General features: G+C 39.5%; 1 long non-coding RNA gene across 1 annotated transcript; it reads right to left on the reverse strand.

Moving 5' to 3' along the window:
* Positions 1–1,884: 1,884 nt before the first annotated feature.
* Positions 1,885–8,180, reverse strand: LOC147840183 (uncharacterized). The gene is made up of 3 exons (XR_015511124.1): positions 7,521–8,180; positions 6,747–7,310; positions 1,885–4,644 (listed from the first exon to the last, which is right to left on the reverse strand). It is a non-coding gene; the product is annotated as an uncharacterized LOC147840183 (long non-coding RNA).
* Between the last annotated feature and the right edge of the window lie 10,938 nt (positions 8,181–19,118).

A 19,118-nucleotide genomic window follows, 5' to 3' on the forward strand; every position in this document is an offset into this window, starting at 1 on the left:
TTTCAACCCCCTCTATTCCCATGGTCCTGCGAACCCTCAGAGCTCCCAGCCGTTGATTCCTGGTTCCAGAAATGTGAGGAGGTATGGAACGCAGCTCACACCAACTTATCTCATGCCATCAGGAGATTCAAGGAGCAAGCTGATCGTCATCGTCGTCCTGGTCTCACGTACTCCCCAGGACAGTGGGTGTGGCTATCAACCCGAGACCTCCGCCTGAAACTTCCCTGCAAGAAACTCAGCCCCAGGTACGTGGGTCCTTTTCAAATTGAGAGACAGATTTCTCCTGTATCCTTCCGATTGACCCTACCTAAAAAACTACCGTATCTCTCCCACATTCCATGTATCCCTGCTCAAGCCTGCTGTTGGTCCAGTTGAGGTGGATAGGGAGGTGGCAGCCGGTGAACAGGGTCCCCCACCTATTATGATCGATGGAGAAGAGGCTTACCAGATCCATGAGATCCTGAGATCCAGACGCCGGGGCGGACAACTACAGTACCTCGTCGACTGGGAGGGGTACGGCCCGGAGGAAAGATCTTGGATCAACCGTAAGGACATTCTTGACCCAACTCTATTGAATGAGTTCCACTTGCAGCATCCGGAAATGCCGGCCCCTCGCCCCAGTGGAAAACCCCAGCGTCGCGATTCTTCTCACTTCAGGAGCCGTTCGTTGGAGGGGGGCTCTGTCACCCACTCGGTCCCAGTCATTACCCTCGCTGGCCAGCAGAGGCCACCATCTCTGGACTTTTAGCATTACATCATCCACTTAAACTGATTGCGCACACACATGAACTGAATCCCGTTAACGACCCACGCCACCTGTTATAAGTCAAGCTCAAACACCAGTTCAGTGCGAAGTCTTGTTCTGCCACGGCCAATATTTCTGAGCGTTATTCCTTGCCTGATCTCCTGTGTATTAACCCGGACTGTTTCTGACTCTGATTTGTCTGGGCTCTGGCTGGGCCACTCAAGGACATTCACCAAGTTGTTGTGAAGCCACTCCATTGATATTTTGGCTGTGTGTTTTGGGTCATTGTCCTGCTGGAAGATGAATCGTTGCCCCGGTCTGAGGTCAAGAGCACTCTGAAGCAGGTTGTACTCTGTACATTGCTGCATTTATCTTTCCCTCTATCCTGAACAGTCTTCCAGTTCCTGCTGCTGAAAAACCTTGTATTAGCCTGGTGATGATCCGTGCCTGGTTTTCTTCAAACTTAGTGCCTGGCATTCACTCCAAAGAGTTCAATTTTAGTCTCTTCAGACCAGAGAATTTTATTTCTTATAGTCTGACAGTTCTTCAGATGCCTTTTGGCAAATTCCAGGTGAGGAGTGGCTTCCGTCTGGCCACTCTACCATACAGGCCTGATTGGTGGACGACTGCTCAGATGGTTGTCCTTCTGTAAGGTTCTCCTCTCTTCACAGCCGAACCCTGGAGCTCAGACAGAGTGACCATCGGAGTATTGATCACCTACCTGACTAAGGCCCTTCTCCCCAATCACTCAGCTTTGATGGCCGGCGAGCTCCAGGAAGAGTCCTGGTTTTTCTGTAACCTTCCCCAGACGTGTGCCTCGAGAAAATCCTGTCTCTACAAACAATTATTTTGTCTTCATGCTTGATTTGTGATTTGACATGCACTGTCAACCCTGGGACCTTATAGACAGTCCTATAGACAGATGTATGCCTTTTCAAATCATGTCCAATCAATTGAATTTACCACATGTGTACTCCAATTAAGCTGTTGAAACATCTCAAGAATGATCAGTGGAACAGAATGTACCTGAGCTCAATCTAAAGCTTCACGACAAAGGCTGTCAATACTGATGTACATGGGATTTTTCAAGTTTGTTGTTTTTAATAAATTTGCAACACTTTCAAAAAATGTTTTTTCACATTGTCATTATGGGGTATTGTGTGTAGAATTCTAAAGAAAAAAAAAGAAGTTAATCCATTTTGGTATAAAGCTGTAACATTAAAAAAAATGTGAAAAAAAGATCCACTGTAGTGTGTGGTTTACTTTAACTATGTTTAACTACTATGTACCTACATTTAAACTAATAATTTGGCACAATGTACTTATTCTGTACATACATGTTTTCATATACCATTTCATTTAATCATTCATTTATTTTGCTTATGACTTGACTTGAATTTATTAGCGGTCATCACAGTGAAATGAAGCACCAACTATTCCGACATATGTTGTATGCAGCAGTTGCCCATCCAGCCGCAGCCCAACACTAAGAAACACCCACGCACTTTCACATTTACACACACACACACACACACACACACACCATATTTCGGAATAGTTGGTGGTTCATTTTACTGTGGTGACCCCTAATAAATAAGGGACTAAGCCAAAACAAAATGAATGAATGAATGAAATGGTATATAAAAACATGTATGTACAGTATAAGTACATTGTACACACACAAGTACACAGACACACACACACACTCATATACTATGGCCAATTTTTGTTTACCCAATTCACCTACACTGCATGTCTTTGGACTTTGGGGGAAACCGGAGCAACCGGAAGAAACCCATGTGAACACAGGGAGAACATGCAAACTGCACACTATCACCAACTGGCACAGCTAGGACTCCAACCAGCAACCTTCTGGCTGTGAGGAGACAGTGCTAACCAGTCACCGTGCCCCTTCTACATTACACAATGATACAGAAAGGAAAAGAGGCTCTATGCACTGCATAAAGAAAGCACCAAGAAAAACAAAACAAAAGGAGAAATGTGAACATAAGACAATCTCCTTTGAGATGCACCTTCATTAGAAAAAGTCAAGATTTACCTGGGAGAAATGTACCAAAAGTAAACAGATTTAGAAAAAAGTCTTATGAAAATGCATTATGACAAAATATTGTAACTTCAAGCATGTTGCATGTAAAGACTTATGTTTTGAAAAATAATTAAATGTTGTGAGGGGGTGAGGGGTAAGACTATTCAACAGAGACCAAAGTAATATAATTTGATCAACGTGACATTGATAATGTAGGAAACATCAGACAATTGCACATAATCATTTGCATGGATGTAAAAAAGCACTTGCAACTTGTTCAAATAAACGAGAAACTGCTTTTTTGATGTGCACAAGTGACACAATGATCTGAAGATTAAACAGGTAGTTTTGAGAATTTCAGATCTTATCTGAGAATTGTACCAAAGCGACTGATAAAATCTGTAGACTGTGACCGAGATTATGATGAAATAGTAGGTCGATCCAACAGTACAACAGATCGCGGGCGTTTATTTCTTCTCTTGTAAAAGTTGTAATCACATTTTTCCATTATCACACATGCACAACCACAAAGAAACATTTGCTCAGCACCATCTGTTCTAGTTACACATAAGATCAAAAAACAAAAGTCCTCATAATGTACATTTAAAATTTAGATTCAATTTAAACTCAGTCTCAAGGAATTCATCTATACGGACCAATCATTTACTGCTTATTGAAATTAAACACTCGTTATTGCATCTGCTTTAGTGGCTTCTTTGGAGGTGGGTAGTATGACCAACTATTTCACAAAATGAGTGACAGTAAATTTCATGATGTAGTTATTTTAATAGGTAGTTCATTCAGGAAATTAAAAGGTTGACATAAATTGGTCTAATAAATAATCTTAAATACTTTGCAAATGAAAAGGACTTCACATTTTTGCTTTTATTCAGACCTTGTTAAATATATACAATATTGAACTTTGGTTCCTTTTGTCTGAGGTGTGTGACATTGAAAAGGAAACGGGTTAATAGAACAGATACTGAGTTAAGCTCTGTATGATTGGTGCCACAGTCAATAAATGAATCATTTTTCATAAATTCTGAACAATGTATCAAACAAGACTAAGCATTTTATAACATAACCTCAATCTATTTTTGAATTTGCCTTTCATTTTTCTAGTCACACACTGGTGGTCACTACTTCTTCTAAAACTTTGGTTAAATCCAGCAAAAGTTGCTACATAGTGAGTTACAGATTTACTTTTCTAGACATAAAACCTAAACATCATTGATCTTAAAAATGCCATAGACAGTTAGAATAAAATCAAAAACAGTTAATGACCACAAACTATTGGGTAAACTATCCCTTTTAAAGGTAGTACCCAGACGTGATGTTTAAGCCTGCTGTACGCAGACATATGTTATTTGTCACTAATAGTGTAAAGTAAGAAATTACAAATACTCCAAGTTCTGTAATTTTTTTTCAAGTTTTTTTGTAAGTTTTTCTCACGCACTGTAATTTGTTAAGTAGTTTCTAAAACGTGTACCTTTGCTTTCATTTGAGTACATTTTTAGTGCTGCATCGGTACATTTACTCCACTACTTTCCTTTTACCTGCAGTAATTACTTTTTTATTTTTTTGTCTATATGGTGGTTAGCTAAAGTAGAAAAATCAGTCCTGTAATTCCTGTCCAAGCAGATCGAACATAGAAAGTAAATTTCATCATAATGAACAACCTCAAGACAAGGGCGTTTTACAAATGCAGCAAACCTTTTGGAAGAATTTGAAGTGTCCAAGAAGATGTCCGAAATCTTTACCCGCAATGACCTAGAGATTGTTTAGACTGCATGTCACTGATGAGAAAATGAAGGATGTCGACTATATGATTACTGAAATCATCAAACAATTACTAAATGGACCGAATGAGGAATAAAAGGAAAGGCCAAATGTAGAAAGGACTAAACAAAGAATGGAAGGAAGGACAGATTGAAAGAAAGGAGGACCGAACTAATAAAGAAATGACCAAATGAATGAAGGGCAAAACAAGGAATGGAAGGAAGAATCGAACGAGGGAAGGGAGGACCGAACTAATAAAGGAAGGAAGGACCAAATAAATACAGGAAGGAGACAAGGAAGGCCTGAACAAACTAAGGAAAGAAGGAAGAAATAAACTAATGAATGACTAAACAAAAGGACCAAATGAAGGAAGGAACAAAAAAATGAACAGCATATGAATGAGTGAACGAATAAAAGGAGGAATGAAGGAATAAAGGAAGTAACGAATGAATGAATGAATGAATGAATGAATGAATGAATGAAGAAAGAAAGGAAGGACAGAACGAACAAACAATGGAAGGAAGAAAGGAACAAATATAGGAAGATCACTAAATGCACTACAGAATGTTACGTTTACACATCCCTGCAGAAACTGCATGTAAACGCATCGACTTTTCACATCGCAATACTCACTCCTCTTGAGTACTTTTAAAAGAGCTACTTTTTACACATAATTTGAGTGATATTTACAACAGATACTTTTACTCTATTTACACTACATTTTTGGACTTTTACTTGAGTATGATTTTTCAGTACTCTTTCCACCGCTGCTTGTGACATAAATATTTTTCAGCAACATTCCAACATATTGGATTTCATTATGGCCTTTTACATCATCAACAGTCTACTAATTAAATGGAAATTAGGTATGGATGGCATGGCACAGCATTACAGGATTCATACAATGTTCACAGTAGAATTTAAGAGGAAGTCTGATCTAGTTATCTATCTAAATGAGCAATGAGAAATTATCTTAATTAAATCATGACCTGTTAAATATTTTTAATGTAGTTAAAAGTTCAGCTGTTGTAGTAATGCCAGTATGTCAAAAATGACATCGCAGTCATAGAAACATGATTTCAGCTTAGTGGTTGACAATCTTATGCCAGTAAACTTTAAAAGTGTTGACAACATTTCTGGAAAGTGTCACTGGCTTTCACTGAGAGTGTGTACTGGGCTTTCAACCCCCATTATTCCCATGGTCCTGCGAACCCTCAGAGCTCCCAGCCGTTGATTCCTGGTTCCAGAAATGTGAGGAGGTATGGAACGCAGCTCACACCCACTTATCTTATGCCATCAGAAGATTCAAGGAGCAAGCTGATCGTCATCGTCGTCCTGGTCCCACGTACTCCCCAGGACAGTGGGTGTGGCTATCAACCCAAGACCTCCACCTGAAACTTCCCTGCAAGAAACTAAGCCCCAGGTACGTGGGTCCTTTTCAAATTGAGAGACAGATTTCTCCTGTATCCTTCCGATTGACCCTACCTAAAAAACTACCGTATCTCTCCCACATTCCATGTATCCCTGCTCAAGCCTGCTGTTAGTCCAGTCGAGGTGGATAGGGAGGTGGCAGCCGGTGAACAGGGTCCCCCACCTATCATGATCGACAGAGAAAAGGCTTACCAGATTCACGAGATCCTGAGATCCAAACGCCGGGGCGGACAACTACAGTACCTCGTCGACTGGGAGGGGTACGGCCCGGAGGAAAGATCTTGGATCAACCGTAAGGACATTCTCGACCCAACTCTATTGAATGAGTTCCACTTGTAGCATCCGGAAATGCCGGCCCCTCGCCCCCGTGGAAGACCCCGGCGTCGCGATTCTTCTCACTTCAGGAGCCGTTCATTGGAGGGGGGCTCTGTCACCGACTCGGTCCCAGTCATTCCCCTCGCTGGCCAGCAGAGGCCACCATCTCCGGACTTTTAGCATTACATCATCCACTTAAACTGATTGCGCACACACATGAACTGAATCCCGTTAACGACCCACGCCACCTGTTATAAGTCAAGCTCAAACACCAGTTCAGTGCGAAGTCTTGTTCTGCCACGGCCAACATTACTGAGCGTTATTCCTTGCCTGATCTCCTGTGTATTAACCCGGACTGTTTCTGACTCTGATTTGTCTGGGCTCTGGCTGGGCCACTCAAGGACATTCACCAAGTTGTTGTGAAGCCACTCCATTGATATTTTGGCTGTGTGTTTTGGGTCATTGTCCTGCTGGAAGATGAATAGTTGCCCCGGTCTGAGGTCAAGAGCACTCTGAAGCAGGTTGTACTCTGTACATTGCTGCATTTATCTTTCCCTCTATCCTGAACAGTCTTCCAGTTCCTGCTGCTGAAAAACCTTGTATTAGCCTGGTGATGATCCGTGCCTGGTTTTCTTCAAACTTAGTGCCTGGCATTCACTCCAAAGAGTTCAATTTTAGTCTCTTCAGACCAGAGAATTTTATTTCTTATAGTCTGACAGTTCTTCAGATGCCTTTTGGCAAATTCCAGGTGAGGAGTGGCTTCCGTCTGGCCACTCTACCATACAGGCCTGATTGGTGGACGACTGCTCAGATGGTTGTCCTTCTGTAAGGTTCTCCTCTCTTCACAGCCGAACCCTGGAGCTCAGACAGAGTGACCATCGGAGTATTGATCACCTACCTGACTAAGGCCCTTCTCCCCAATCACTCAGCTTTGATGGCCGGCGAGCTCCAGGAAGAGTCCTGGTTTTTCTGTAACCTTCCCCAGACGTGTGCCTCGAGAAAATCCTGTCTCTACAAACAATTATTTTGTCTTCATGCTTGATTTGTGATTTGACATGCACTGTCAACCCTGGGACCTTATAGACAGTCCTATAGACAGGTGTATGCCTTTTCAAATCATGTCCAATCAATTGAATTTACCACATGTGTACTCCAATTAAGCTGTTGAAACATCTCAAGAATGATCAGTGGAACAGAATGTACCTGAGCTCAATCTAAAGCTTCACGACAAAGGCTGTCAATACTGATGTACATGGGATTTTTCAAGTTTGTTGTTTTTAATAAATTTGCAACACTTTCAAAAAATGTTTTTTCACATTGTCATTTTGGGGTATTGTGTGTAGAATTCTAAAGAAAAAAAAAGAAGTTAATCCATTTTGGTATAAAGCTGTAACATTAAAAAAAATGTGAAAAAAAGATCCACTGTAGTGTGTGGTTTACTTTAACTATGTTTAACTACTATGTACCTACATTTAAACTAATAATTTGGCACAATGTACTTATTCTGTACATACATGTTTTCATATACCATTTCATTTATTCATTCATTTATTTTGCTTTTGACTTGACTTGAATTTATTAGCGGTCACCACAGTGAAATGAAGCACCAACTATTCCGACATATGTTGTATGCAGCAGTTGCCCATCCAGCCGCAGCCCAATACTAAGAAACACCCACGCACTTTCACATTCACACACACACACACCATATTTCGGAATAGTTGGTGGTTCATTTCACTGTGGTGACCCCTAATAAATAAGGGACTAAGCCAAAGCAAAATGAATGAATGAATGAAATGGTATATAAAAACATGTATGTACAGTATAAGTACATTGTACACACACAAGTACACACACACACACACACTCACTCATATACTATGGCCAATTTTTGTTTACCCAATTCACCTACACTGCATGTCTTTGGACTTTGGGGGAAACCGGAGCAACCGGTAGAAACCCATGTGAACACAGGGAGAACATGCAAACAGCACATCACATATCAGCACATATCACCAACTGGCACAGCTAGGACTCCAACCAGCAACCTTCTGGCTGTGAGGAGACAGTGCTAACCAGTCACCGTGCCCCTTCTACATTATACAATGATACAGAAAGGAAAAGAGGCTCTATGCACTGCATAAAGAAAGCACCAAGAAAAAAAAAACAAAAGGAGAAATGTGAACATAAGACAATCTCCTTTGAGATGCAACTCCATTAGAAAAAGTCAAGATTCACCTGGGAGAAATGTACCAAAAGTAAACAGATTTAGAAAAAAGTCTTATGAAAATGTACAGAAAAATGCATTATGACAAAATATTATAAGTTCAAGCATGTTGCATGTAAAGACTTATGTTTTGAAAAATAATTAAATGTTGTGAGGGGTAAGACTATTCAACAGAGACCAAAGTAATATAATTTGATCAACATGACATTGATAATGTAGGAAACATCAGACAATTGCACATAATCATTTGCATGGGTGTAAAAAAGCACTTGCAACTTGTTCAAATAAACGAGAAACTTCTTTTTTGATGTGCACAAGTGACACAATGATCTGAAGATTAAACAGGTAGTTTTGAGAATTTCAGATCTTATCTGAGAATTGTACCAAAGTGACTGATAAAATCTGTAGACTGTGACCGAGATTATAATGAAATAGTAGGTCGATCCAACAGTACAACAGATCGCGGGCGTTTATTTCTTCTCTTGTAAAAGTTGTAATCACATTTTTCCATTATCACACATGCACAACCACAAAGAAACATTTGCTCAGCACCATCTGTTCTAGTTACACATAAGATCAAAAAACAAATGTCCTCATAATGTACATTTAAAATTTAGATTCAATTTAAATTCAGTCTCAAGGAATTGATCTATACGGACCAATCATTTACTGCTTATTGAAACTAAACACTCAATATTGCATCTGCTTTAGTGGGTTCTTTGGAGGTGGGTAGTATGACCAACTATTTCACAGATAAGTGACAGTAAATTTCATGATGTAGTTATTTTAATAGGTAGTTCATTCAGGAAATTAAAAGGTTGACATAAATTGGTCTAATAAATAATCTTGAATACTTTGCAAATGAAAAGGACTTCACATTTTTGCTTTTATTCAGACCTTGTTAAATATATACAATATTGAACTTTGGTTCCTTTTGACTGAGCTGTGTGATATTGAAAAGGAAACGGGTTAATAGAACAGATACTGAATTAAGCTCTGTATGATTGGAGCCACAGTCAATAAATGAATCATTTTTCATAAATTCTGAACAATGTATCAAACAAGACTAAGCATTTTATAACAACCTCAATCTATTATTGTATTTTCCTTTCATTTTTCTAGTCACACACTGGTGGTCACTACTTCTTCTAAAACTTTGGTTAAATCCAGCAAAAGTTGCTACATAGTGAGTTACAGATTTACTTTTCTAGACATAAACCTAAACATCATAGATCTTCAAAATGTCATAGACAGTTAGAATGAAATCAAAAACAGTTAATGACCACAAATTATTATGAACTATCCCTTTTAAAGGTGGCATCCAGACGTGATGTTAAAGCCTGCTGTACGCAGACATATGTTACTTGTCACTAATAGTGTAAAGTAACAAATTACAAATACTCCAATTTCTGTAATTGAGTAGTTTTTCTCAGGTGCTGTAGTAAAGTAGTTTTTAAAATGTGTACTTTTACTTTAACTTAAGTACATTTTTAGTGCTGCATCGGTACTTTTACTCAACTACTTTCCCTTTACCTGCAGTAATTACTTTATTTCTTTCTTGTCTATTGTGATTGGCTAAAGTAGAAAAATCAGTCCTGTAATTTCTGTCCAATCAAATCGAACATAGAAAGTAAATCTCATCATACTGAACAACCTCAAGACAAGGGCGCTTTACAAATGCAGCAAACCTTTTGGAAGCATTTAAAGCAGGGGTCTCAAACTCAATTTACCTGGGGGTCGCAGGAGGCAAAGTCTGGGTGAGGCTGGGCCGCATAAGCGATTTCACAAAAAAAAAGTCCTCAAATGTCATTATTAACAGTTTTAATTATTTCTTCTGAACATGAAGTGTCCTGAACATTAATAGAACATTGAGTAAAGATTATGAACAGTTCTTCTGAATATGGCATCTTTTGCCTACTCCTTGCTGCCCGAGACTTGACAGCGCTTCTTCTCACAAATCTGAACCACATTTGGCTTTAGAGCGGAAGCAGTTGAGACCCTCAGTATGGCTTGGGGGAACTCACTCAAAACTTTCATTCCCTCACCTAAAAAAAAGGCGTATATATGTATAAATAAAACACCCCCACCCCACTCCAGTCACATCAGTCTGTACCAATCTGTATCTACCTATAATATATATAAGATGCAGGCTGTAGCTAGGTAGGTGGCAGGCTGCAGATAGGTAGCTAAGTGGCAGGCAGGGGCGGGAACAGCTTACCTTGGTTCTGGACTGGCGCAAGTTCCCTCCTTACACTTTCCGCCCGTCACAGCGTCTAACAAAGGGGCGGGGTGCATGGTGACGTCATCGGCATCCCCGCCCCTTTGTTTACACGGCGGGCGGGGAATGCCAGTGACCGCTGTGTACGGATAGAATCAGTGGAGCGGGGAGTGCTCTCTCTCGCTCCGCTGATTCTGTCAGTGTACAGCGGTCGGCGCGGGCCACAAAATATTGCACTGAGGGCCGCAAATGGCCCGCGGGCCGCGAGTTTGAGACCCCTGATTTAAAGTGTCCAAGAAGATGTCCGAAATGTTTACCCGCAATGACCCAGAGACTGTTTAGACTGCATGTCGCTGATGAGAAATTGAAGGATGTCGACTGTATGATCACTGAAATCATCAAACAATTACTTAATGAAACGAATGAAGAATGGAAAGAAGGGCCAAATGAAGAAAGGACTGAACAAAGAATGGAAGGAAGGACGGATTGAAGGAAGGGAGGACCGAACTAATAAAGGAAGGACCAAATAAATACTGGAAGGAAACAAGGAAGGCCTGAACAAACTAAGGAATGGAATAAATGAGCTAATGAATGAATAAACAAAAGGACCAAATGAAGGAAGGAACAAAAGAATGAACAGCGAATGAATGAGTGAACGAATAAAGGGAGGAATGAAGGAATAAAGGAAGTAATGAATAAACGAATGAATGAATGAAGGAAGGACAGAACAAACAAACAATGGAAGGAAGAAAGGAACAAATATAGGAAGATCACTAAATGCACTACAGAATGTTACGTTTACACATCCCTGCAGAAACTGCATGTAAACGCATCGACTTTTCACATCGCAATACTCACTCCTCTTGAGTACTTTTAAAAGAGCTACTTTTTACACATAATTTGAGTGATATTTACCACAGGTACTTTTACTCTATTTACACTACATTTTTGGACTTTTACTTGAGTATGATTTTTCAGTACTCTTTCCTCCGCTGCTTGTGACATAAATATTTTTCAGCAACATTCCAACATAATGGATTTCATTATGGCCTTTTACATAATCAACAGTCTACTAATTAAATGGAAATTAGGTATGGATGGCACAGCATTACAGGATTCATACAATGTTTACAACAAAAAACAATCAGTAGCATTTAAGAGGAAGTCTGATCTAGTTATCTATCTAAATGAGCAATGAGAAATTATCTTAATTAAATCATGACCTGTTAAATATTTTTAATGTAGTTAAAAGTTCAGCTGTTCTAGTAATGCCAGTATTTCAAAAATGACATTGCAGTCATAGAAACATGATTTCAGCTTAGTGGTTGACAATCTTATGCCAGTAAACTTTAAAAGTGTTGACAACATTTCTGGAAAGTGTCACTGGCGAGCCAAGTTGCGGTATGTGTGTGTCAGAGACTGACATGTAAATATTTCAAGAGTTTGTTAGATTAAGAGTACCAAGATAAGAAACAATATAAATAACCACTATTTTTTTTACTTAAAATAGATCCACATCACCTTGACTGAATAATTTTGAACTTCTTTGTTTATAAAAACAAATAAATGGTAATTACTAGATGTGATTGAATCAATTGTAGAAGGGAGTCTACATATATACCGTATATACTTAACTACTGTATGTATAGATAGATAGATAGATAGATAGATAGATAGATAGATAGATAGATAGATAGATAGATAGATAGATAGATAGATAGATAGATAGATAGACTTTAGTTTTGACATTTCTATTTCAAGTCAGTTTGGGTTTGTTCAAACATCTGTGAAAATGTAAAACAAAGTCATATTAAAAGCAGGTGTTGTTGCCATGTCTTTGTTTCATTTGAGGAACTGAAACTATGAGGTTAAGTAACTTTGTAATGACACTGCACTACCTCCAAAACAAGACTTACTTACAATTACTCTTGTGTATCGATATTGCCATGGTAATACCCTGCAGAAAATACACATTACTATACTAACAATGATAACGATAAAGATAAATATATCTATAAATAAATCATATTTAAATCATAGTTATATCTAAACTCTTTAAAGCAGGATTGATTCTGATTGGATCTCAATGTTTTTATTGTTGATCTCATATACAAACAGTGACAACAATACCCTTCTTGTGTGTTCTTATTGTCATAGTTTTGGTGTAGACTTGCTATTTGTAATGATTTTTATAGCTCTAGCTTTATTGTTATAGTTATCCTCCTTGCCATGAAAAAGCTCTGAATGTGTGTTTTTAGAAAGTCAGTTGAGGTTGGGCACTAGACCCCTGACAAATCAAAAATACTTTTCAAATTAGAGAAGTAGAAAGAAGCAGAATTTGCTGAGGCTAAGGAAAAACTGCTATTTACAGTATGTGCTCTCTGTAGGGGATGTTTTGTTATCAAGTAATTTAATCCATCTATTTGTATGAATGAATGTGTATGACTGTTATGAAATACAATAAATAAATAGCAATAAACAAAAACCTTGAAAAAACGGCAGCAACTCTTCCACGTTGTTCAGAAGTCCTCCGCTTCCTTGATCTACACGATAAAAAGTGTCACTATACTATAACCACATTACCAAGTTGCCACCCATTTTGAGGGGTAGGATGGAGGAACTGAGTATGACCACACGAAAAAATATTCCTCCACATTGTGACCTGTATGTTCAAGAGATGTGTGTGTGTGTTTTTTTTCTCAGCAGGGCTCAAAAGGTGACTTACTGTGACAAAAAGTTACATAAAAAAATACACGCTTGAATCTTCATACATGCTACACCTCTGTGGTTTCCTGTTCTGTCTGAAAAAAAAGTGTGACTGCAGACAGGAAATGTCACATTTCATCTTAAACCCCTCGTCCTTTAGAGAGCACTTGCAAGCTCTTAAATTTCCTACAAAAATGTTGCATACTGAACTGTTTTTATTTTTGTTGTTGTTTTGTTTTCTGATGAACAGTTAACAGTAACAATTTCTCAAAATGAACTCTGCCTAAAATATAAAAACAAGCAGGTTTCAGTTAAGGACCTAGTCATGTGTTACTTAAAAACTATTTTAAAAAAAGTGTTAAAGGTTAACATCTTTGTGGCATGTTGAAGAGCGCGAAGTGAGTGTTAGGAGAGAGTTCTGTGTCTGTGTCTGTCATGTATAATGAAAAAAATGTCATTGAAAGTCATATCAGTCATATAAGAACAGTCTCAGAATATTTTCAGAAATTTATAGCTGAAAAAATGTGGAATACACATACATGTGTACATACAACTATACTAACGTAAATACTCAAAAACAATACTAACAATGTTATTATGTGTTTAGTATTTAGTGTTGTGGTGGCGCAGTGGGTAGCACGCCATCAAGAAGGTTGCTGCTTCGAGCCTCGGCTGTGTCAGTTGGCAACTTGGCAGTTAGATTTTCCATGTTCTTTTTGTGCTGGTGTAAAAACACAATGATAAATTACAGAAATTTACCAGAAATTTAAATTTAAGGACATTTCTGTAATTTAACGTCCATTATTTTAAGGTAAATGTCTGTTTCTTCGGGTGCTCTGGTTTTCCCCACAAGTCCAAAGACATATATATTCAGTTAAAACCAGAAGTTTACATATACACTCAACACTCTAAAAAAAGGGAACATAAACATTTTTTTTAATGTCTGGTGTTAAATCAAACTAAACATTTACTATTTAGGTCCACTAAGACTACCTAAAGATTACCTTTTTTAAACTGAATAACTTTGGTCAAATGTTTTGGATATCCTTCCACAAGCTTTTCACAATAGTTTGAAGGAATTTTGGCCCATTACTCCTGACAAAACTGGTGTAACTGTGTCAGATTTGTTGGCTGTCTTGCTCGCACAAGCTTTTTCAACACTGCCCACAAATTTTCCTTAGGATTGAGGTCAGGGCTTTGTGATGGCCACTCCAAAACATTCCCTCTGTTGTTCTTAAAGCACATGTAAACTAATTGGCAGTATGCTTAGAGTCATGGTCTGTTTGGAACACCTATTTGTGACCAAGTTTTAATTTCCTGGCTAATGTCTTGAGATGTTGCTTCAGTATTTCTACATAATGTTCTTTCTTCATGATGCCATTTATGCTGTGAAGTGCACCAGACCCTCCTGCAGCAAAACAGCCCGACAAGGCGACAACATGATGCTGCCCCCCATACTTCACAGTTGGGATGGTGTTCCTAGGCTTGTAAGCTTTCCCCTTTGTCCTCCAAATGTAACACTGGTCATTATGGCCAAATAGTTCAATCTTAGTTCCATCAGACCACAGGACAAAAATTATTATTGTTCCCCGTGTAATTTAGCAAATTGTAATCTGGCTTTTTTTTTTTTTTTTAATTGCCTTTTTGTATGATCTTTTTTTTTTTTTTTTTTTGTTAAATGTGTGTGATGGCCTGAAAGGTTGCCGCATCATATACAGTCAAGCCCAACATTATACATACCCCACGGCTACAGGGCTAGACACATACTGTATACACATACCCTTACATACATTTTCATTTCCTGTATTCAGCTGATATTACTTGCAGTAAACACACATTAACTTTACTTCTGTAATTTATTTTGTAGTAAACTTGTTAGTTACGTTGTTAGTGACATATGTTAGTTACATTAAGCTCAGAAGGGAATTTGAGCTCAGGTAGGTCTTGAGAACTCCGATAATTTGTAACAGATAGGGATTGCATATGGATCTGGAGGCATTTTTGGTCAGCGAATCATGCCTAAAATTCAGGTCAGCATACTCTCACATTACCCTGAGACCCCAGCCCGGCTTTGAGCCCAAAGTTCCTACCAACTCAGTTAGAGATCAGGTGGTAACCCTGCATGTGCTGCATATGGAGGAGGCAGATCCATCTTCTGAGAAGCTCTTTATCTGTTATGCTGGTCGGCAGAAGGGAAGTGCCATATCAAAAGAGCTGTTGGCCCATTGCATAGTTGATGCCATCGCCCTCGCCCATTAGTGCCAGGGTGAGCCATTTCCCTCTGGAGTAAGAGTGCACTTAAGAAGTGTTACCTCCTTATGGGCATTTGTACGTGGTGCCTCTCTTACAGATATCAGTAGAGCTGCAGGCTGGGCGACACCTAACACATTTGTGAGATTTTATCATTTTCAGATCAACCTAGTTTCCTCCCAAATACTGGGTAACCCTGGTCAATCAAGAGGAAACTGAGCTAACACTTACTGCACCATGCTCCCTTATCCGGACCTCTGTGCGTTAATCTTACACTGCTTAGCAAGTTTCTCGTTTGACAAACCCTAGAGAGTTTCTCTGAGGCCCCCAGCACCTGATTCAGCAGAGGAGCCAGGTGCATGACCCAGTGCAACGTCTGGTATGCCTAATTGGTCTACCAGCATTTTGGGGATTTGTGCCAGGTATGCATAATCCCTGTTGGAGATGCCCTATTCATTTTTCAGCCATGGAGTGTTCTCCTTCTCAGGCGGACCTATATCTTCCCTACTCACTAACCAGCTTATTACATGTAGAAATCTCCCTGGATATGATTAGGCCATGTGTTTATATTGTCACTAAGTCTCCCCTTGGGTAGCATGTGGTCTCTGCAGCGTCCTCCCTCTTCGGAGACTACATCTAGCTAGGTAAAAACATATTCATGACCCTCAATTTTAAAATCCAAAATTATTCCCATATCTGGTTAATAAAGGGCCTAGGGAATGTTGGAAGGTTGTGCCCTTGGTGATGCTGGTGCTCATGCTATGGTGGGCAAACTTCACATCAGGGGCGTGATGGGTTCAGCTGCTGTGGCATTTTCTAAACACACTCCAGTGTCAGTAGACACACATCATACTTCCCACTGAAGGGAAACTTCCTGGTTACGAATGTAATCCACCTTTGGAAGCATCTCCTTGCAACTAATATGACACATTAGTGTCAGTCTTTGATTATTTGCACACTAAAAGTCTAAAACATGCTATATAAATTTTTTAAGCAACATCTGTATTGTGTTCTGATTGGTCTGTTTTTCACAGATGTTTCACACTTAATTTGCATGTTCAATTTAAATGGTGTTTGAGGCTCACGGCATGGCCAAATCTCATTCACACACACACACACACACACACACACACACACACACACACACTACGGCCAATTTAGTTTATTCAGTTTACTTATACTTGTGTCAGAACATTTTGTGAGAAGTGCTTTTCATATGACATGTGAACGACCCATACAGCTTTACTTTGAGCGAGATTTTCAATTGGTACCCCATTAACAGTGGAAACACAAGCCTAATAAAGGTGACCCATACCGCACCGTATTGTACTAGTCAGCGGAAACGGGCCATAAGTGTGCATTTGATGTACACCTTGATGCTTCTTACATCCTTGTAGCAGCACCAGTGGGACCAAAATTAGGCACAGAAATCCATATGCTTCCAGTGCATACCGGTTACATAGGTCCCAGTGCTATAATGGCACTGGGTTTTGTAACCCAACCCTACTGTAAAGTGTATGCCTAAAATATCTTAATATTTGCTACCACAGTATTAATTGTGAAAATATTACAAGAACTTGGCATATATCAAGCTTTATTCTACTCCTGGATAGACTATACAAAACACATTTCAGTCAACAATGTTTTTTTAGCATTATTAACTACATTTGTTAAATCTGTTTTAGTACCTTTCGTCTCTGCACCAAGTTACTTGAATAACTGTGGCTGTTCCAGAGCTAATACATGCCAACAAGCACTGACCGGACGTACCTCACTCAATGGAATGAGCCCATGGTTGAGGACCGAGCAGCTACAGTAATTCTAGCTACAATAGCATTTACCAAGGTTGCGGCATTTAAGACCCAATCCCAATTCTACCCCTTAGCCCTTACCCCTACCCCTTATTTCGCGCATGCACGTCAAGGGGTAGGGGTGTCCAAATTCTCTTTAGCTTGAAGGCGTAGGGCTAAGGGGAAGGGGTGAATAGCCCTTCAAATGAAGATTTTTCCGGACCAAACTTGAAACCAAGGGGTAAGAAAATTTCCCAGAATACACCAGCCACAGCAGCAGTATTACTGAACCCGGAAGTAAGGAGATCCACAAATTAGCATTTTTTGTCATTATTACGAATTCTTACGTCAAACAAACATGTGTTTTAATATATTCATAACCGCGTTCGTGTTTTACTGTCATGCTTAAAAAAAAAAACACAAAAAAACGCTAAATTTTTCGATCTATAATCCCCATTAATAACTCCTGTACAGCAGTCCACAGCATTCTGACACTCGAATACCCTGTCAGTAATGTCTAGTAGCTGTCAATTGGCATTTTACAGTGTTTGCTATAATGTTAATGTTGTTTTTGGTGTGTTTACATTGATGAATATGGCCACAGTGTAAATACACAGTACAGTTGCGATCTTATTGCCACATAAGATTGTTATGATAACATACTATATGCCTGTAGTGATTTCCTGAAGATAAATACCAAAAAAAAAAACACAACTGGATTAACTACAGCAGTCGCGATCGTCTGATCTGACATGAAGCATCAGATCGCGAGGACATATGATGACGTGTTCAGGTGGTGTAGTGCTGTCCCAATTCTTAGGGGTAAATTTTGAAGCCCTTCCCCTTAACCCTCGGTTGTAAGGGCCAAGGGGAAGGGGTACAAAAATAGAAGTGGGATTGGGCCTAACTTTCTTCTTTGGCTCTCAGCGAAGGCAGTCACACTTTTTTCCTCTCCCTCCCATATCCCTCCTGGCTGGCTCCTCATCTCGTCTTATTCTATATTTGAGGTTCTCCTTGCTCTGCTCTCCAAACAAATAAGAAACTATGGATTTGATCAAGTGATCTCTGAACGCAATTGACTCCATCTTCTTGACGAAAAGACTGAGTTCGGGGTAACCCAACTGTCCTGCGGGGACGTTTGCAGCTGGATACATGATGGGTGAGGTGGAAAAGTGGTGTGTTGTGTGCCTGGCCGCTCTGTCCCTGAAGGATATTGTAGATATCTATTTGTTTGGAGCTTTGATTACAGGGTTTCTGCTGATGGGCTAAAGTGGGGCCCTGGGGAATCGACGATTGATAAAAGTGGTCAGTGCACCTCAAGTCCCCAAGGTTGTTAGTGCTCAGACTGTGGCTTTAGACCACAAATTGGAAAACATTGGGGAGAAACTAGAGGCTTTGCATTGAGATTTGGTCAGACCTTAAGACCAGTGACTGACATTAGATATCTGCAAAATTGGCAGATAATGACCAAAATTGAAAACCTTTCTTCTCTTTCAGCTTTCCTGTGACTCCTGCAAGAAGGCCTCAGCTGGAGACAAACAACTTCCCCCAGAGAACATCATAACAAGACGCTCTGAATTCCTGCTCCCTGTTTCAAGGACACCTGTGAG

The sequence above is a fragment of the Danio rerio genome, chromosome 16, assembly GCF_052040795.2.
Source record: "Danio rerio strain M-AB ecotype USA chromosome 16, GRCz13ab, whole genome shotgun sequence".
Lineage (NCBI taxonomy): Eukaryota > Metazoa > Chordata > Actinopteri > Cypriniformes > Danionidae > Danio > Danio rerio.